Genomic DNA, 18,963 nt, shown 5'->3' with positions numbered 1-18,963 from the left:
AATTGCCTTTGTCTTGGACTTGGCTGATATCCAAAAAGGTTAATTCGTTGTATTGACAACCACTTGCGTTTCCCGTGATCGTTGCAACCTGTAAAAGGTTCAAAATAACATATTTCATATGTAAATTGAACAATTAACATCGTGAACTTCCTACCTTAACTTGTAAATATTCCTGATCCGGTTCTTTTCTCAAAAATTCTTCAATTTGTAATTTCTTGATGCGGATTTTAAATAGGAAGTAAGTTTACCATACTTCGAAATATCAATACTTCTATGCACTGTTAACATCGAATATTTTGTCCACATTGAAGAAGCAGGGAACCGTTTCTTAACATTAAAAAAAATAGAATAATAGAACCTCTTCTGTAATTGCTCCTTCTGCTATACCCCAGTTGTTGAATTCCACCAATTCCTTCTTGTTGACACTTTTACTTTTTGCTGGTAGCAGAGATAAAGTTGCTTCTTGGGCTTTATGCTGGATTTCAGCAGAAATAAAGAGATTCTCACTCATAAACTTGTCAAATATTTTTCAAAACCAGGAATTTTCGCCTGCTTTTCTACTCCTAATTGAGCCGTTGTTGTGGATAAAACGTTAAATTAAATTCGGGGATTAACAGCCTTTAAGCTTTCTTCTCGCAAAAATGTATGTAATTTTTTCTCGTGGATTAAAGGCTTGTTAATCCCCTTATATAATTAATAACTATAATAAACGGTAATTCGATAATTTTCGAATAAATTTCACGTCGTCATGGAATCATAATAATACCACTGTACGATTGGTTTATTTAGTGTGGTTAATGTCCAAATATACTGCAACGTAATAAAAATTCAACTTTTTGGTGACATTTCGAGAAATAATCTCACTAAATACCGCTCGAGCCTTTAAATTAACTAGAGAATTTTCATTCTAGTATGTTTTCCTTACAAATTTCCCTCGTCCTAAAGGACTCGTGGAATCATGGAAAACATGCTATCATGAAAATTATGGGTAATTTTAAAGCTATCGTGGTATTACCTCCTATAATTTTTACTGTTTATTCTGGTTCCCTTAAGCTTAATAGAAATTTGAGAGAATTTTCAACCACCAAATAGCCAAATTTCATAAATCAAGAAAATGAACTGGATGTGTACACAATTTATTTATGATTTAATGTTGTAATTCACTGATTGACAATTTTAAACATTTACTTGTTCTAAGTGTTTAAACAGGTGATAGATAATAAAACCGAATGTTACTAGAAGTAATTTGTCAGTCAGTGTCGGCAAATTGATTTTAAATGAACGTAGCAACCTATATAAGCGACGTCTTTATTTAATTCATTAATCAAAGTCAGGGGGCGCCTAAATTTTTCTTCGAGTGCGGCCAAATAAAAGTGCGAATTTGTCACTCGGTCGCCTAATCATTTAAAGCTTTTAAAATTCAATTAGTAGTCTTTTCATTTCGGTCGCTTTCGTTGGCTGAAAAAAAAACTTGTTACTTTTTTCCAGACGACGTTTCTTCCGAGAAATTTATCTCGCTTTCAGACATACCCAGGAAAAGGTTAAAGAGAAACCTTTTGTCTGTCTGCGATCTAATGATATCTCGTTATTCTGCAAGCAAAACTTAATATCACCATACCAGAAAAAAACTTAGTCTGGTATTTTATATGGAAGCGGCTCACATCGGTAAGCTTCAAAGGAATAAGTTTGCAAGATCAAAAGATTACTATTATGCTATGATAATGTGGAGTTTTCTGTTTCTTCTGAAGTATTTTCGGGCCCAATATTGCGCTATGTTATTGCTGAATTTCAAGTAAGCAGAATGTGGTATCGGTTACTTGTAACCGAAACTTTTTAAAAAGAAATTGTTATTCAGGAAAATCGCCTCACATTTATAAAGGAATCAAAATAAACGTATAATTTGTTACCCACTACTTTAATTTCTGCTGTAAAAGTGTCATATACTACTTTCATTTAAACCAAGTTATAAATGAGTATATTACATCACGAGTGTTGTAAGAAGTATTTTAAGCACAAACACAACTTAAACACACCATTTCGGCCTATTATACCGAACCCCACGTATTTTGTATGATACAACTTTTCTTTCTACAGAGTAAAGTAAACTTTTCAGCACTTATTTGCGCACGGTTCCGCATTGGTCACGTGACTGAATTTAAGGTAAAAATGGTCACGTGTTATTTGCAACCATCAAAAAGGTCAAGTTTTAAAAATGAAATTTATAATGTCACGTGACAGTTTTAAATGTGACAATGCTATTTGAAGGGTCACGTGACCGTTTTTCAGTTTAAACTGACATTTTTGAAAGTTACGTTATGCCTGCTTTATACCTCTCAATTAACAATTAAACTAAACTTTCATTTAAACTAAAATTAATTTATCAAAGCTGAAAGTGAACTTACAAGCGAGCCCATTTATACTTTCAATTTACACTAAACTAAAATTAATTTTAAATTAAAGTTAAACCGACTTTATTAAAGTTCGGCTTAATTCGTTTAAATTCGTTGACTTTCGGAACTATCACTGTCATACTTGTCATCACTCATGATGTAAATTACTGTCTTCTATTGCGATACGTAGTCTATTAGACTTGAATCGTCTATTTCCATAATTGGATTTTTAACCGAAAAAGTGGTTTAAGAACAAATTTTTTAAATTATTTTAATAAAAATTTTCTTTATCCACAAAACACGCGTAATGACGATGACAATAGAAACGTCAACGTCAAACATCAACGTCGTCCAGTAAGTCAAAACAGTCATTTATTTTTCTAATTATTAATTTGTAGTATAAACCTAAACAAGATTTCTTAGTTTAAATATTAATTTTAGTGGAAATTTAAATTAAATTTAATTCTTAAATGGGAGGTATAAAGCAGGCATTACTTTTTTTACAGTGAAAATCGTTACGAGACAATTTTTAATCATCAAATTTATTTTTAAAGATCACGTAATTCTTTTAACGTCAAAACCGAATTCAGAAGGTCACGTGACGGAACGTTTTTAGTTTGAGCTCATACGCTTATAGTTTTTACGTTTAGATTGATATTTTTAAGGTCACGTGACGTTTTTCAGTTTAAACTGATGTTTTTCAAAGTCACTTGTCAAAATAGTCACGTGACGATTTTCAATCATCAAAATTTGTTTTAAAGATCACGTGACTTTTTTAATGCCAAAACGGAATTCTGAAGGTTACGTGACTGTAAATGACAAAATATTATTTCAAGGGTCACGTGACCGTTTTGAAAAATAAGTGCAAAAGGTCACGTGACTCTTTTTTAAATAACAAAGCCGATTCTGAAGATTATGTGACAATCAGTTTTAACTAATATTTTTAAAGTTACGTAACTCTTTTTACAGTGAAAAGGTCACGTGACAATTTTCAATCCTCTTCAAGTTTTTTTCGAAAAAGGTTAGTGACTCTTTTTTAACGTCAACACCGAATCCTCTAAAGGTCACGTGACTCTTTTTTAAACAACAAAGCCGATTCTGAAGATTATGTGACTATCAGTTTTAACAAATATTTTTAAAGTTACGTAACTCTTTTTACAGTGAAAAGGTCACGTGACAATTTTCAATCCTCTTCAAGTTTTTTTCGAAAAAGGTTAGTGACTCTTTTTTAACGTCAACACGGAATCCTCTAAAGGTCATGTGACTGTTTTAAGTGGCGAAATTTTAAGACAATACATTGTGTTAATAAATCAAAACATTTTAAATATTTCGGATTAAAATAACTACTAAAGAAACGTGATTGATTTAATTAACGTCACCAAAATTAGTCGCATTTTACTAACAATACATAAATATAACCATGCTAACACATGTCAATATGTAAATCTCCTATAATAATTAGTATCTATATTTACCATAATAAATTCACTGAAATTCGCGATTATTCTTTGGTTTTGTTATGCAAACATTGAAACTACATTCCTAAAATTAACCGCATATTAATTTAGTGCGTATATGGCACAATATTATTTAAAATTAGTTATTAGTGTGGGTTTGACAAGTTTAGGTTGGATAATGGTTTATAAATAAGCAGCCAATAGAACGTGAAATAAAACACTCAGTAGAATCATTTTAGACTATACCGAAATCTGCAGCTCATTAAAGATAACATATGGTCAAAATTTGATTAAATTATCTCAAAAACTGTAAAAGCTGTGATAAAAACACTAAAAATAACTCAGAAATTTTACACTTTGTATCTCAAAAAAGGAGGGACCCCTGATATATGTTTATAAAAAAATTATCTTAAAATAAGCTTTTCTATCAAATAAAGGAGTCCTGCTAGTATAAACTGATCTGTATAACATTGCAGGTGGTTTAAACTTCTCGGCAAAAGCCAAATATGTGATCACGTAGTGTTCTTTTTAGAATAACAAAGTAATAGTTAACTTAAATGCCATAATATAACCAAATAAATTTAAAAAAAATTGGTACCTTATTAAAGCAGATATTTTTAGTTAACTCGAATAACTCGACTCGATATAAACTACACGATGTTCTATACCAAACGACACCAGTTCAATTAACTTTTCCCTCTTCGTCCCCACCTTAAAATCGAACTTTTCCGAACAAAAACTTGCGATCATCCCCTTACGGGACATGGATGTTCTGTTATTAACGCGAACAAGATAAACTCTCTATTCGCGTATCCCCTACAGATTTTTCTACGAGGAAAACTTCGATATAATTGGAAAATCACTAAGAGCGGAACGCTCCCCGAGGATCTGAAAATTGTTATAGTGGACACTTTGGAAAGCACGTCGACTCCTCAAGACTTCAAAATTGATTTTTTGCGCTCTGGATTAAGTTAACTTTATGCCCGACACTCTTACGAAACAATACACGTACTGCCGATAAAACCATCCCCAAGGCAATCACCTGATACGTCAAACCGATTCCTGCGGGGAAAAGTCTCGTTAACGACGTGTCAGTTATCCTACCAATTTAATAATTACGTTTGGGAATTTTTCCTGAGTGATGGGTGACCTTTTTCAGCAATATACCCAAGTCAAATTTTATTTTACCTTGTATTAGGTTATGGTTGCTTTCAACTTCTTGAAAGCACCAAAAATTTTTCCAAAAGCTTTCATCATGGGATTTAGCACAAAATATTGAAAGGATGATCCAGTTCCTGGGAAAAACAAAGCGAGAAGCTGATAAATTGTAATTCTTTAAAAGCGTTGGCCTGGAAAAATAAATGGAAATAACATTTGACTGCACGTGATAAGACTGTACTATCCGATGCAGCCTTGCAATGACGTGATCACTGCATACGAAGGGCAACATTGTTGACTGGAAAAATTTCTTTAAGGAAATTCATATGTTCTTCAATTTACGTTAAAGGCAAGTGAATGTCATTGTCTACTTCTTCATATTTACTTTTCTTCATCCAGTGTAACATGGTAAACATCCTCTGGTGAACTCAACTTTGATGAATTGAGTAAGTAAGTAAAACTGGCGCTTATACAAAAAAAAACTAAACACTTGCGGAAAGTATTTTTCCACACTCTCCTGCATCGCCAGCAAAACAGCCCATGCGAGAAAATATCTCTTTTCACACTTGTTTTGTAAATAAGTTTTATAATTGTAATAAATATTAAGACTTGGTAACATTGGTTCCATTAAACAAAAATGTTTTTTTTTGGTTCTCAATTTAGTTATATGAGTATATTTACTATTTTGCAAATTTAAGTAGACAACATTTTGTATTATGGTAATATTTTAGAAACAGTTAATGCACAGCATCAACCCATAATTGATACAAAAGACACAGACAAAAGTAATATAGCGGAAAGTTTTTGAGCTTTCAGATTTTAGTAAAACATTGTTGGGTGTATACAGGGTGGTCCAGTTTTAAGTGTCAATAATTCACCATTTGATACCTAGCTAATCAAAAAATAAGTTGACTTGCATTATGTCATTTTTCTGAAAAAGGTTTCCTAAGGAAGATACAGTCCTCCAAATTTCAATTTAAAAAATCGTTTTATAGTTTAAAACTGAACATCCAAGACTTGTGAAAGTCCAAATTTGTACTGAATAGTCTAGAAACTTTTTTACTACTAGGAATGGTTTTATGATTCGCTTTCTCAGATCCTGGTTGAGTGTCTGAAACTGGCATTCAAGAACTAAAAAAAGTCCGGAAATCAAGACAAAGATTGTATTGTGCATGAAACTCATTTTTTACTACTAAAAATAGTATAAAAGTTGACTTTTAATGCTAGAACGGACCTTACTAGGACTAAAGAGAGTCCAAAAGTATATTTTCAAGACTTTAATTGGTGTACAACTCAATTTTCTTCAACTTTCAACAAGTCAAGAAGTAAATTAAAGTTTCTAGTTCTCAAGACGTATTATTGTAGAATTTGGTACCAACATTTTTCACTTTTAATACTGAAGAAACTTGACTTTTGGAAATAGTCTTAAACTCAATTTTTCAGTCTTAAAAAGCACTAAAAACAGTCTGAATTTCTTACAGGTGTTACAATTTATTGCACCTATGAGTGTAGAAGTCAATTTAATAGTGAAGAAGCTTGAAATAACATTTTCAAGATTATGGTCAGTGGACAAACTGGCTTTTAGGCCTGATAAGTCAAAAACTTTGTAAAGATAGTCTTGAAACTCGATTTGAGGCACTAAAAACAGCATTAAAACACTAAAAACAGTCTAGTTTATTAAGAAATACCCGAATTTTTAGCAATGAGGTGTCTAGAAGTCGATTTAATAGTGACAAAGCTTGGAATGCCTTTTTAAGTCTATGAAGAATGTAAAAAATGTTTTTTAAGTTTGCTATGTCAATAACTTGGTGAAGATAGTCTTGAAACTCGATTTTCCAAGCTGAAAGCAGTTTTGAAGCACTAAAAATAGTCCAGAATTCGAAGAAAATGAAAAGCAAAGTAAAAAGCACGAACAGTTCGTTTTCAAGACAATTTTCATGAATCTAATGTCAATGTCCTGCATCTAAGACTATTTTCAAAACTAAAATATTGAAATTTGTCTTCAAATGATGAAAACTCACTTCAAATGCAAATTTTAAGCTTCTGATGTCACTTTTCATTAGTTCAGTTACATTTTGGGGTTCAAGTCAATTTTTAAGGTTTAAATGTATGAATTTGTAGTAACAAATTCTTAAAAAAGTAGTTTTTATGTCTACAAGTCAATTTTTAGTATTAAAGTCTCTCGATTTGTATGAAAACTGGTTACAAACACAATTTTTAAGCTTCTGAAATGTTTATCTTTTCTAATTCAATTTTCAAAACTAAAGTCTTTTAGTTTGTCTGGAAACTATGAAAACTGGCTACAATAATATTTTTTAAACTTCTTAAGTGAATTTTCCGTTTCCAAGACAATTTTTATGTTGGGTTGGGTTAGTTTTGGGTCTTTGACCGTAATAACGTGTAATAAAGTGCTTGTTCCAAATTTGATCAATATTGCTCCAACGGTCTGACAGTTATGACAAAAAAAAAACGATTTTTTAAACAGAAATTTGAAGGACTGTATTTTCCTTAGGAAGCACTTTTCAGGAAAATTAAATAATGAATGTCAACTTATTTTTTAATTGGCTATGGATTGGTGAATTATTGACATTTAAAACTGGACCACCCTGTACATACATAAAGAAAAAAAGTCACCAAAACCCACAGCTTAACCAAACAAAAAGCACTAACCTCAACTAAAAAGAAATCACTGGGTTATACATTTGCCATCATTTTATCTGCTTTGGTTAAATTGTGTATTTTGACACCATTTTTCCAATAATTTAAACGAAGAAAAAATAGAATTTCTCATTTTTTTAAATTTTTGTGGTTGTCAAAGAAATTTTTCTTTGTGATGTGCCTAATTATTGGAAACAGGTGGTTTGTATAACTCTGTAATTGCTGGCCAATATTACCCCAAAAAACACAATTATGTTATGATAACACACACGTTGCTTTTATATATTTTTTCTCGGAATGTTAACAAAATAATACATAACAAACGGTTACAAAAAATATTATAGAAAAAAATCGAATTTTTGCCTTTGTTTAATATTAAACTTTCCTATGCACACTTTTTCGTAGAACGATCCAGGTGGATGTTCCACAATGTTCTCCATCGCAGAGCACCTTAAATACAACCAAGGTAACTATGAAAAAATACGATATTACATACTCAGGTGAAAAGTGTTTGATTTCTGTTTATCTCAAGACAGAAATTAAACTTTCCCCCGAGGTTTGCATACTGTTTTCATCTTTCCACCTGGTTTACACATAAGAATTAACGTTAAAAAGAACCTTATTTTTTATGATTGTGTTTTGTAACGTAACATTGATGAACCCATTATGTCACTAAATACTGTCGGTCTCATCGTGTGTTTATTAAATTACAACGGCCTGCAAAAATAACCGGAAGCAGAGAAGTGAACTAGTTTCGTTTTCCGGTTTTAATTTTATGCACCGCCTGTGAGCTGCAACAATAAGCTCCAAAATAATGCGACGCGGCCATTCCAATTTCTGCTGATAGCCGGTGCACAATTTTGGCAAAAAAATTCGAGCAAAAAGCTTTCAGGACTTAAAACGTTCAATTGTCGACCCTAAATAATGTGTCGCGCAAATGCACCCCCGGAATACGTTATTTGAATTTTTTTTTGTCGGTGAACACGCAGGAAAAAGTAGTTCGGCAAAATCCTCAAACAATAAATTTCTTTGGACGATTTAACTCGCGAAGAAAATCAATCGAGTGTGCGGGTAAAGTGCAAGTCCTGTACAGCTCCCTTGCAACCTATAAAAGCTTCGAAGAGAACGATAAAGTCGTTTATAGACTTTGCAGCTAGAAAGTCACGGAAATTTAAAGGTTTTTTCTTTTAGGAGAGAAAAATTGTTATTTGTATTTAAAACACAGGCAGAAATTTACGCGAAACCGACAAAATCCATATGACACCCGTCCGTATGGAGGGGAAAGCTTTCAAGAAAATTACATTAAGAAGCTTTTATCAGCTTTATCGAAAGATTTATTTTATTAGCCCTGAAGATTTTCTCTTTCCACGCAGATTGATGCTCATTTCGGCACCACCGGCCTAAATCTGGGTTATGTGGCCAATAATTGATTGGAATTAGCTGGGGGGAGAAAAACTTTTCCTACAAAAAGTGAAATTCATATGACTCATAAAAATGATGAGATTTTGTCCATGCCCTTTATACAGAAGTAGCCGAAAGTTGGACTTACTAATAATATAACATAAGATTATCTATCTTAGTGTCAGTTAAGATAAATATTTATATCCAAAAACGAGTTTTGCATCAAAAGTTTTGTTTTGTACTGTATTTTTGATAGATTAATTTTAAAATTTCATTTTCATATCATGATTTTTACTGCTTTGACTGTTCAGGCACAATTCAGGTAAATTCGCTGATTTTTTATAACTTTTTACTACAAAATTAGTGGTTACTTAAATTAAGTTTTAGGTTAGGTAGGAAAACGTACTGTATCTAAAATAGAGGTTATTCTTAATAAAACTCACTTGGTCAGTATTTTAGTAAACTTTTTTTGTTTTAAAACGTTAAGTAAAATTTTATTTTAGAATCGTAAAATTGGTTCTTGAAGTTGGTATATGAATAAACTAATATTAATTATTAACATATACGTGTTAGTTGAGGTAATCCTAACTAATGACCTCTCAACATGAAAAAGCCTTTTATATTGAACCACTACAAATCTGTGACAAAGTTCGATCCTCTTATTCCTTTTCCGTTGGAAAGCCTTAACCTTTAAAAACCTGTCCAAATCGCACGATCATTCCCTAATAAAAGCTTTTTCAGGACGACTTTTGGATACGTCTTCAACAAGGCAATATCCTCACTTTTTCGGTCTCTCAATCTCTTTTTGCGTCAAAAGGAAAATAATTTGCTAAAGCGACGTTTCGAGGAATATTATTTCGTGCATGTACTCTAACGTATTAACACCTCCTAGACTTTGCCAGAAACTCAGGAAATTTAAACAGTCGACTTAAATTCAATATCGCCTTTGTTCGTCTAAATCTGATACGCCCAAGGGAGTTTTCTCGCAAACGTTTCTCCGGATGTTTATCTCGGTACAAGAAAGCAACGTCGCCCAGGGCGCTATTTAAAAGCGGATCACGTCTAAGGGAAACCCAAAGCTCTGGCTAAATCTGATAGGCTTAGTTTATGATTATAGGCTAATATTGAAGTAGCCCACTTAGTTTTTCCGCTGCACTGACTTGTTCGTGCTTTCAGAAAAATTAACTGCTGCTGAAACGATTAAGCCAAGTCATCAAATCCAATTTTACATCCGGTTTGGATTTTCACCGAATAATAAAAGAACCAAGTCGAGTTTTAACCCAACTTTAAGCTTATGATAATTTACAGCTTCGAGTTCAGTTAACCAGAAAAAAGTGCGGGAAACAATTCAGAAGGGCAGTCTGGATCTGTTTAAAGTTGTAAAGTTGTTTTAAAACAATACAGCTGACGGCAGCTTCGATTCTCGAAAGCCGGAACGGAGTTTTAATTGCTTTCATAGTTTATCTTTTGTAAGTCGAGTTCAGGAGATTCAAAGCTGCTTGAAATTTCTTTGAGCTACGACAAAGTAATTGTAAATATCTTAGGAAATAGGAAATACAGCTGCAGGGAATCGCTGACGCCTGACCTAGGTTTTTATTCGTGCATTTTCCAGTTTAAGAAAAACTAGTTTTGTTATTAGTCTGAATTGTAGGGAGTTAAGAAACTGGTTCAGTGACAAACAAAAAACATCAACCTGAAAGACAAATTATTAATGAACCAATTGAAGTTGCTGTTTTGGGACACGTTGCAATGGATAATAATCAGTCTTTAAATCAAATTTCCCATGCATCGGGTGTTTCGACAAGAAGTGTATGGAGAATTTTAAAAAAACACAATTTTTATCCATACAAGGTAAAATTGGTTCAGGAATTAAACGAAGATGACTATGATAGAAGACTACAATTTTGTGAAATTATGTCTACCAATCTGACAAACAACGTGAACTTGTTGTACAATATTTGCTTCAGTGACGAGTGTATGTTTTTTTTGAATGGAGAAGTGAACAGGCATAACTGTAGGTATTGGTCAGACACGAATTCACATTGGTTTTGGGAAACCCATACCCAATATCCAGAAAAACTTAATGTTTGGGCAGGTATTTTAGGAGAACACATCGTTGGTCCGCTTTTTATTGACGGTAATTTGAATGGCGCTACTTATCTTGAGCTTCTTGACACCACTGTTGATCCGACCATAACAGAGCTACTAGAAAATGATGAAAATTTATTTGAAAATCAACTAATTTTCCAACAAGACGGTGCACCTCCACACTATTCACTTCCCGTTCGAGAATATCTGAACAATCGATTTCCTGGAAGATGGATTGGTAGACGTGGTCCCACGGAATGGCCTGCGAGATCACCCGACCTCACTCCGTTGGACTTTTTTCTATGGGGGCATTTAAAATCTAAAGTCTATGCAACACAGCCGGCCAATATTGCAGACCTTAGGAAGAGAATAACACATGAATACCGACAACACACCGCAAGTCCTCACAAATGTTCGCGAACCATTCCAAAGTCGCTTGTATTATTGTATGGAAGTTAACGGAGGTTATTTTGAGCCATTAATTAAATGATAACCGCTATTTGCTATTATTTCTGCAGTTAACAAAAAATAAACACAAAACGTATTTTTTATTTTTTTTGGTCTCAATTCAAAGCAAATGTACAAATAAAATAGTGCAATTAATTCCTTATGAAATACCCTTTCCAACGATGTGCCACACAGGGTATGGTGCCATTTGAAAACTTAGTGGGGGTGGCTATGGCGGCAAAGAGGCTGCTGGCAGAAATTCAAATCCTACGTAAAAAGATTTTAGAGAGAGAAATTATTTTGGAAGATATTCAGGCTGGCTACTTTTCATTGAAAAACCCTGTATAATTGTATAGCTCCATTTTTTTAAGTTCATTTGCCATTTAGGCAGGAAAAATATAACGAAAACTACGAAATCTTCTCTACTTTAGAGTGTTAAAAAGAGAGTTTTTAAATTTTCCATATGCACAAATTTAAACATTTATACAGAGTGGTTCAAATAACAATAAGTACAATTCAACTCACGTAGTTATTTTGAATTGAGTCAGTTAGGGTCCTGACAAGAAACATTTTAGGAAAATCGCTCAGCGAGAGTAAATTCAGGTAAAGTCAGTGCCTTGAGGACCAAATTTCCCGGGAACAGAGAAAATGAGTAATGTTTTATTAAAAACGGTCTACAAACAAAGATAGTAGAGCAAGAAAAAGTGTCCAAACAGTCTGAATCATTTGCTCACGAAGTTGGTCTAAAAATGGCTTTGAAAATTCTAGGTAATGTTAGTTGTTCAAAAATATCCTAAATAGTGTCTTATAACGAATGTTTAAAAAAGTCCTAAATAATGTAATGTAAATAATATGAAAATAACGGAATTTTCGCTCAGGATAAAGTGTATAAAAGATTGATTATCTCTCTTCGAATAGATTCCTTTCCTCTAGTGATTTACTGAAAAATAATTGAATCAGTAATTAAACCAGAGTATTCCAATTTGTTGGTTTTTTGGAAAATTCTAGTGTAAATGACTTTTAGAAGTTAATTTGAACTTTTCTGAAGTTTTGTAATCTTGGTTTTTTATTCCTCAATTATTAATTTGAGGATTTTTAGTAGCTGAATTACTCTCCCCCTTTTAATAAATCATTTTTTTATAATTCAACGTTAAACCCCGAAAATTTCTCTTGAAAGGAGCTGACCTGAGGGAACGCCGAAACATTTCCCACTCTTTGCGTAAATTTTAAAATTACACGCAGATTTAGTACGCCCTTTTGGATCTTTTTTTAAAGTCTGCTTTTCCCAGTTAATTTCTGGCTAATTTCGCGGGCCTGCCACAATGTTGCGACCTCCGTTATTAATTCCCCAAATCCCAGTCTAGACGTTACATTTTTCTGCATCTCCCAGTTGTTCGCAAACTGTTAAGTAAATTATTCAGGGACGCTTAATGGCAAAAAGTTATATCCCAATCAAACGGATTTATAAAAGGGGGAGAAGCCTCAACAGAGACGGATCGAGCCATTTCAATGGCACGGCGATGCGCTCTCCTCGCCTCGTTAGTCTAATTGAAACGAATGACATTAATATCTCTTCAGGTAATCCCCCGTTTTGGAGATTAGAGAGTGTAGAGATCTCGTAAAACTTCTGTTTAGCACTAATTAAAGTGAGGATCTATTTTTCTGGATTAAACGTTTAAAAGACGAAACATTTTGTTTTCAAGATTTATTACATGTCTGAAGCAACAAAATTCTTAAAATACACTGATGCTTTATTTTTAGTATTTTGAATTGACGTACCAGCGACAAAAAGACATTCACGCTTAATACGTTACAAGAAAATATTTTAGGTTAGGTTTGTTAAACAAACACAAATTTATTTTAGTCAAAAAATAGCTATTAATGTAACCAGTTACGAAAAGATCGATTTTGTGAAACGAATGAATGTTTGTAAGGCGAGCGCAGCGAGGTCCTACGATTTGAATGAGTTACACAATAAGACATTTTCGAAACGTGTTGCATACATAATTTTTTCTAATTTTGACCAAAAAGCGGTAAAAACCATCTTTTAAAGTGATTTAACACAAATATTCACTTTCATAGCACCTTGTATAAATAGTGACAACGACATGTTATGATGAATGTCGCCCATATGTTTCTACGGAAATGCATAAAAACAGGGAGTGATGAAATGAACTTTTCATAACTAGTTACATAAAGTAAAACGTTTTGTCACTCTAATCAGTTTTGAAAAGTGTCACTTTATATGCCAAAATTATAAAAAAAACATTTTGAAATTTTTTTATATTTTTGTAGAACGAACATAACCCATAATTTTTGCACAGATTTTGCTAAAACATTGATTTGTAAACATTTTTTTAAAGTCTTAAGTTAAAAATTTACGTTTTAGATCACTTTTGAACATCTAACCTAAGATTACACTTTTCCGACACTCTAGCCTCAATTTTCTTTTCAATAACAGCTTTTTCAATAAAAAAAAATTAGATCATTGTTTGAATTTATATGGTTTTTAAAATCTTTAAAAAATGTTTTTTCGACACCATTTAAAACACTTAACCTAATCTATAATTTTTAACAGATTTTTAGACAGGCATTGTGAATTTTGCCAAATGATTGATTTCTAAATACTTTTTAGGTATTTTTTGTTAATTATTTTCTTCCTATCAATTTTGACCAATCGCTATCAAGAATTAGTATAACAAATGTAAATTTTAAGTGGAAAAATCACTTAACAACTGTCAACTTAGCTGTCAGCAGTTTTTCACACTCCTCACAGCAACATAAAGAATAGTGTTACCCTTTCTAGCTTGAAAGTTATTGTTCTTATTAATTATTGTTCTTATTGTTTTAATTAACATAAAATGTTTATTTAACTCAGGAAATAATCTTACCAAATATCCCTCGTTCATCTAATTTTTCCTGTGGAAAAATTGGAATACTCGTTTCTAAGTAATTTGTTTTAACAAATAATAGCATGAGCGAGAGTGGTTTTAAAAATCATCCGAGTCGAAGACGAGGATTTTTAAAACTCGTTTTTTCCGAATTTTTCCGGAAAAATTAAATGCACTAGGGATATTACCCCCGAAAAATTATTCTTTCGAACACTTTTGATTAACTAACCTAAAAATATGTTCACTTTCTGAATAGTAGGATGTTCTCTATCGCCTCAATTTCCTCCTCAATAACGTTTTTCTTTAAAAATTGGCACCGTTTTTAGAAAATTTTTGAAACTTGTCTTGTTTATTAATACTCACTTAACCTAACCCTACATTTTTGAACACTTTTTTCTGAAAATTTGTTATTAGCATATTATTTAGGACATTTTTAAATAACTAGCATAACCCAAAATTTTTCAGTTTTCAACACTTGAATTTTGTCAAAAAATTGATTTACATTCAAGCTCTCTTCCTGTGCAGTAGTTGGTTTTGTTAGTTGCAAAATGCGTTATACTGACAGATTGTCCTACGTAAACACCAAATTAATTGTTTTCTTGAAATTCCTAATTAGGATCAAATATCATCCGAGTTTCTAGATGAAGTATTAGAAAAAATTTCATTCAAAATGTCAATCTGACTTTAATCATCTTTTACATGTTGCATTTCCTGATTAATTCCTTAAAATTATTGAAAATTGATAAAAGTTTGTTTTTGCTTTTTATTTATTTTAAATTATGGTTGCATTTCTATGTGTCACTCTTGTGTGTCTCCATTTCCTAAACATTCTTCACTATATTGGTTTTGATATATGTAATGTTTGCTGATATATCTCAGCTTTAAATTTTGCATTTCTATGTAGATTTACCGTGAGCCGTCGTAGCAAATCCTTTTTAAAATAAGGGATTTGCTACCCCCTTAAAAGTGAAGTTGAGGAAAACATTGCGTAACTGAGATTTACGCACACCGTATCTACGTCTAGGGCGATTACCGGGTAATTCCCTACTAAAATCCAGCATTTATTTAAAGTACCATTTCCGTGTGTTTCAAAATTAATTAAATCGAGGTGAAGCTCACAACACGGCTAATAAGTAAATGGGATGTGAACTCTGATGGCTCGAGATAACCGCTTTAAAGCCACCTATATGAATAAAACTAGCTAGATCCGGCAGTCGCTCAGGATTTGTTAAAGAAGGTCGGAAAGAGCTTCTGAGTCAAAGACGTAATTATTCAGGACACGGTTACGGAACTAGGGCCGATATCAGTTAAGATCTTAACATAACTTAATCATTTAATTCCGGCAAACCGTGCGCATTTCCGCGGCGAATAGTTTCTTGCTCGTTTGAACAATCTAATAAGTAGAGGGGCCCGTGTTTCGGACCTCGTAGACGTGATTGCATTAACTACCTGGAGCGGATTAAACCTGGACGTGGGGGATCACGGGACGTCCGTTCTCGTTTATTAGTTGTTCCGTGAATTTAAAAACAACTCGGTTAATTTACAATTCGGGATCGTAAACGTAATTAAATCAACAAGAGGAGTCGGACGGGTGAATTTCATCAAGTCCAATATTTGAAGTGAAGGATAAAACAAAGCGGGAACAAAGATACAAAAGGAATGGAAAATGGCGAATCCTACGCCTTTGCGTGTCTCGCTTTGAAAACGAGAAGTGGGCTTTAAGTCACTCTTCGGGCTATATCCACGCAACTACATTAGAGCTAACAGCACTTAATTGTTCCAGCTACGATGACGTGTTTATAAATTATGCTGTTTGCTTTAAATTCTGTACCGGTCCTAGATTCAGCACTCTATTTGCAGTATTATGTTTTCTTTAGTAACATAAAGCATATTGCGGCATTGCTGCTTTGTAACGTGATAGTTGGCTGGAAGATGCAGATAGAACAAAAAACAATAGTAGTCAGACTGACAAGGACAGTGTTTGCCAATTGGCTTCTTCTTTCTTCCTAATGGTTCATTTTCTTCCCGTGGCGGTTACGTCATCAAGTGCTCCGCCATATTGAAATTCACGCACGTCGTTTATTACAAGCTAGGCTATCCATCTTTATAATCACCTGTTTGGACGTTGCCGTATTGACAAATTCCTCCTTTAAACCTCACAATATGTATCTTTCATTAAGCAATTATAAATGAAAATGAGAAAACTATATTGTTTTTAAAAAAAAACATTCTAAGAATCTCACATGTTTTGCATGCAATAAATGCTTTTTTTTTCGAAATCTGCATAATTCATCGTTCCGTTTATTACTGCAACAAACAATACACCAGGTTCACATCTGCTCGTGGAAGATGTGGCAACATAGAGCATACCTAGTCCCAACTGACAGTCGGCTAAACATTTTGAGGTTAGGAATTTTAAAAAGTTGAAAAACACCAAAAACTACAAACAGAAGAAATAAAAACTTAATTTAGGGTTGTTTAAGTTTATTAATTAGTGTTGTTATTGCGAGACATTCGTACCAAACTGGAAAACTTGCAACATTTGGTGGTAAACAAAGGCGGAAAGTTCCAATCAAACTTTGGCTTGGGAACAACAATCACATTAAATTTAAATTATCTGGAAAGAACATCACAGATAGGTGCATTCAAACGAGTCATTAACAGCCCAATACCAACGTTTCAAGAATTATTCCATAAAATTTGCAAGAAAGGAAAGGCAATGTGTGTATCCTGGGGACTATTAAATCCTAAAGCAGTGTTTTAACTTATAACAGAATTGTTGGTGTTTTAAGAACTTGCTTCTTGGTTTTGTGATATAGATTGCTTATTTATTTCCTTTTGTAAATGTACCCAGCATTAAATACATATCAATTTGGTTTTGTTGTGTGATTTATTTAACATGTTTTTTCAATTTCAGTTCAATTTATTGTTAGAGCAAGTAGGTGCCTCAGTTAAAGAAATTATCTAATTTTATGATTGTTTATGAAGAAAACTAGACTTCTTAGATAAAGAGAAACTTGGGTGTACTTTTTAAAGATTTTATTTGTATATTTCATAATGTGTAAATAATACAATTAAAATAGTAATTTAACCTACTATCTGATGTAAAAGTATTTAACAGAAGCACCATCTGTTTCTAGCCTTATAGTCAGAGAAGATACGGCAAAATTTATAAGGACTAATTCTGCAAAATAATTGCATTTGATCAAATTTATGTATTAAGTAACTTGTATCTTTCTAATATTACCTGAAACTTATTAAAAATTTGTTTTTTCAACACTCTGCATATGGATTTTGACAACACCATTATAACCATAGTTTCAAACATCTTTTGTTCAGTCTTTTAGAGCAATTGATAATGGGACTTTTTAAATTTGGACCCTTTCAAAGCATGATAAGCAAACTCCAGATTAGGCGAATAAAGGTACCTGAAACATAAGCTATTTAGTATTAGCAGCTCATTAATCACCTTGTCAGCTTCTGCTAAATACACCTTTACTCTATATCCATGTTTCTTCGAGAACCACTGGCTTGAATAAACTTGGTTTTTGTAGTGTTCTTGTAAAAACTCTTCTTGGGAGTAAGTAAATATATGGGCTGTTTCCTTGTGACAGTGTTTTCTATTAGAAAGGGCATCCTTTTCTGTTCCACAAACTCTAGTTCCTTCAGAATGTTTCACTAGGCCCCTTGATAGTTGTAAAGTGTATTAAGAAGGTGGCATTTTCAAAACTTTATTCTTCTTGTTGTTCTCTTTATCATCGTTCTGCTTTTTGTTTATATCTCTGTCGTTGTTTTTCGTCTTCCACTCTTTCAGCTTTAAACCACTCAAGGAACTCCTTAATTTCAGCCATTGCGTCGTAATCTGCGTCGATCTAGTATTAACTATTCAGGTGGAGAATAAACTTCACTCACTTATCCCACTTCTCGATTCCAAATGTTACACTTTTCACGGTGCATTTTTCTCTAAATTTTATCTTAATCTGGTTAGGCGGCCAAAAATTAGGCACTGAGTGCAAAACTGATTGAACTTAGTGCAATAGAAACTTTAAGTCGAACATACAAAAAACGTAGTATTCTTATTGCACTTAATAAGTCGAACAAGATGCAGGTTTTGAATATTTTGAGGTTTTTTACACGCTAAAAAGAGTGTAAAAAACCTCAAAATCAATAATACAGGGTGGTCAAAAATTGGATTCAAAAAGTCAGTTAAGCTAAAAAGAACAAAATGTAAAGTTTTTTTTTAACATTACAGAATTGTCGGGGGTAATATCCCTAGTGCATTTAATTTTTCCGGAAAAATTCGGAAAAACGAGTATCTAAGTAATTTGTTTTAACAAATAGCTTGAGCAAGAGTGGTTTTAACTAACTTTTTTTCATTTTTTTTCTTTTTTTCACTATGGTTGCAATTTTCGTAGGTTTGTTTATGGAAAAAATACAGTATATCTCTGGATTTTAAGGTAAATTTACTGGTTA

At 32.8% G+C, this 18,963-nt stretch overlaps 1 protein-coding gene and 2 long non-coding RNA genes across 5 annotated transcripts in view; 1 reads left to right on the top strand and 2 right to left on the bottom strand.

Moving 5' to 3' along the window:
* LOC145725686 (nephrin-like) overlaps window positions 1-18,963 on the top strand; it is a 226,191-nt gene that overhangs the window by 71,002 nt on the left and 136,226 nt on the right. The gene's annotated exons all lie outside the window — the stretch shown is intronic.
* LOC145725522 (uncharacterized) lies at window positions 4,483-5,488 on the bottom strand. Its single transcript, XR_014177320.1, has 3 exons — window positions 5,348-5,488; window positions 4,967-5,196; window positions 4,483-4,909 (listed from the first exon to the last, which is right to left on the bottom strand). It is a non-coding gene; the product is annotated as an uncharacterized LOC145725522 (long non-coding RNA).
* Window positions 17,604-18,339, bottom strand: LOC145725474 (uncharacterized). The gene is made up of 3 exons (XR_014177287.1): window positions 17,960-18,339; window positions 17,738-17,918; window positions 17,604-17,674 (listed from the first exon to the last, which is right to left on the bottom strand). It is a non-coding gene; the product is annotated as an uncharacterized LOC145725474 (long non-coding RNA).

The sequence above is a fragment of the Ips typographus genome, linkage group LG2, assembly GCF_016097725.1.
Source record: "Ips typographus isolate SLU linkage group LG2, UJ_Ityp_2.0, whole genome shotgun sequence".
In the NCBI taxonomy this organism is placed as follows: Eukaryota; Metazoa; Arthropoda; class Insecta; order Coleoptera; family Curculionidae; genus Ips; species Ips typographus.
The sequence above is the reverse complement of the archived record's forward strand: the minus strand, read 5'-3'. Positions and strand labels throughout refer to the sequence as shown.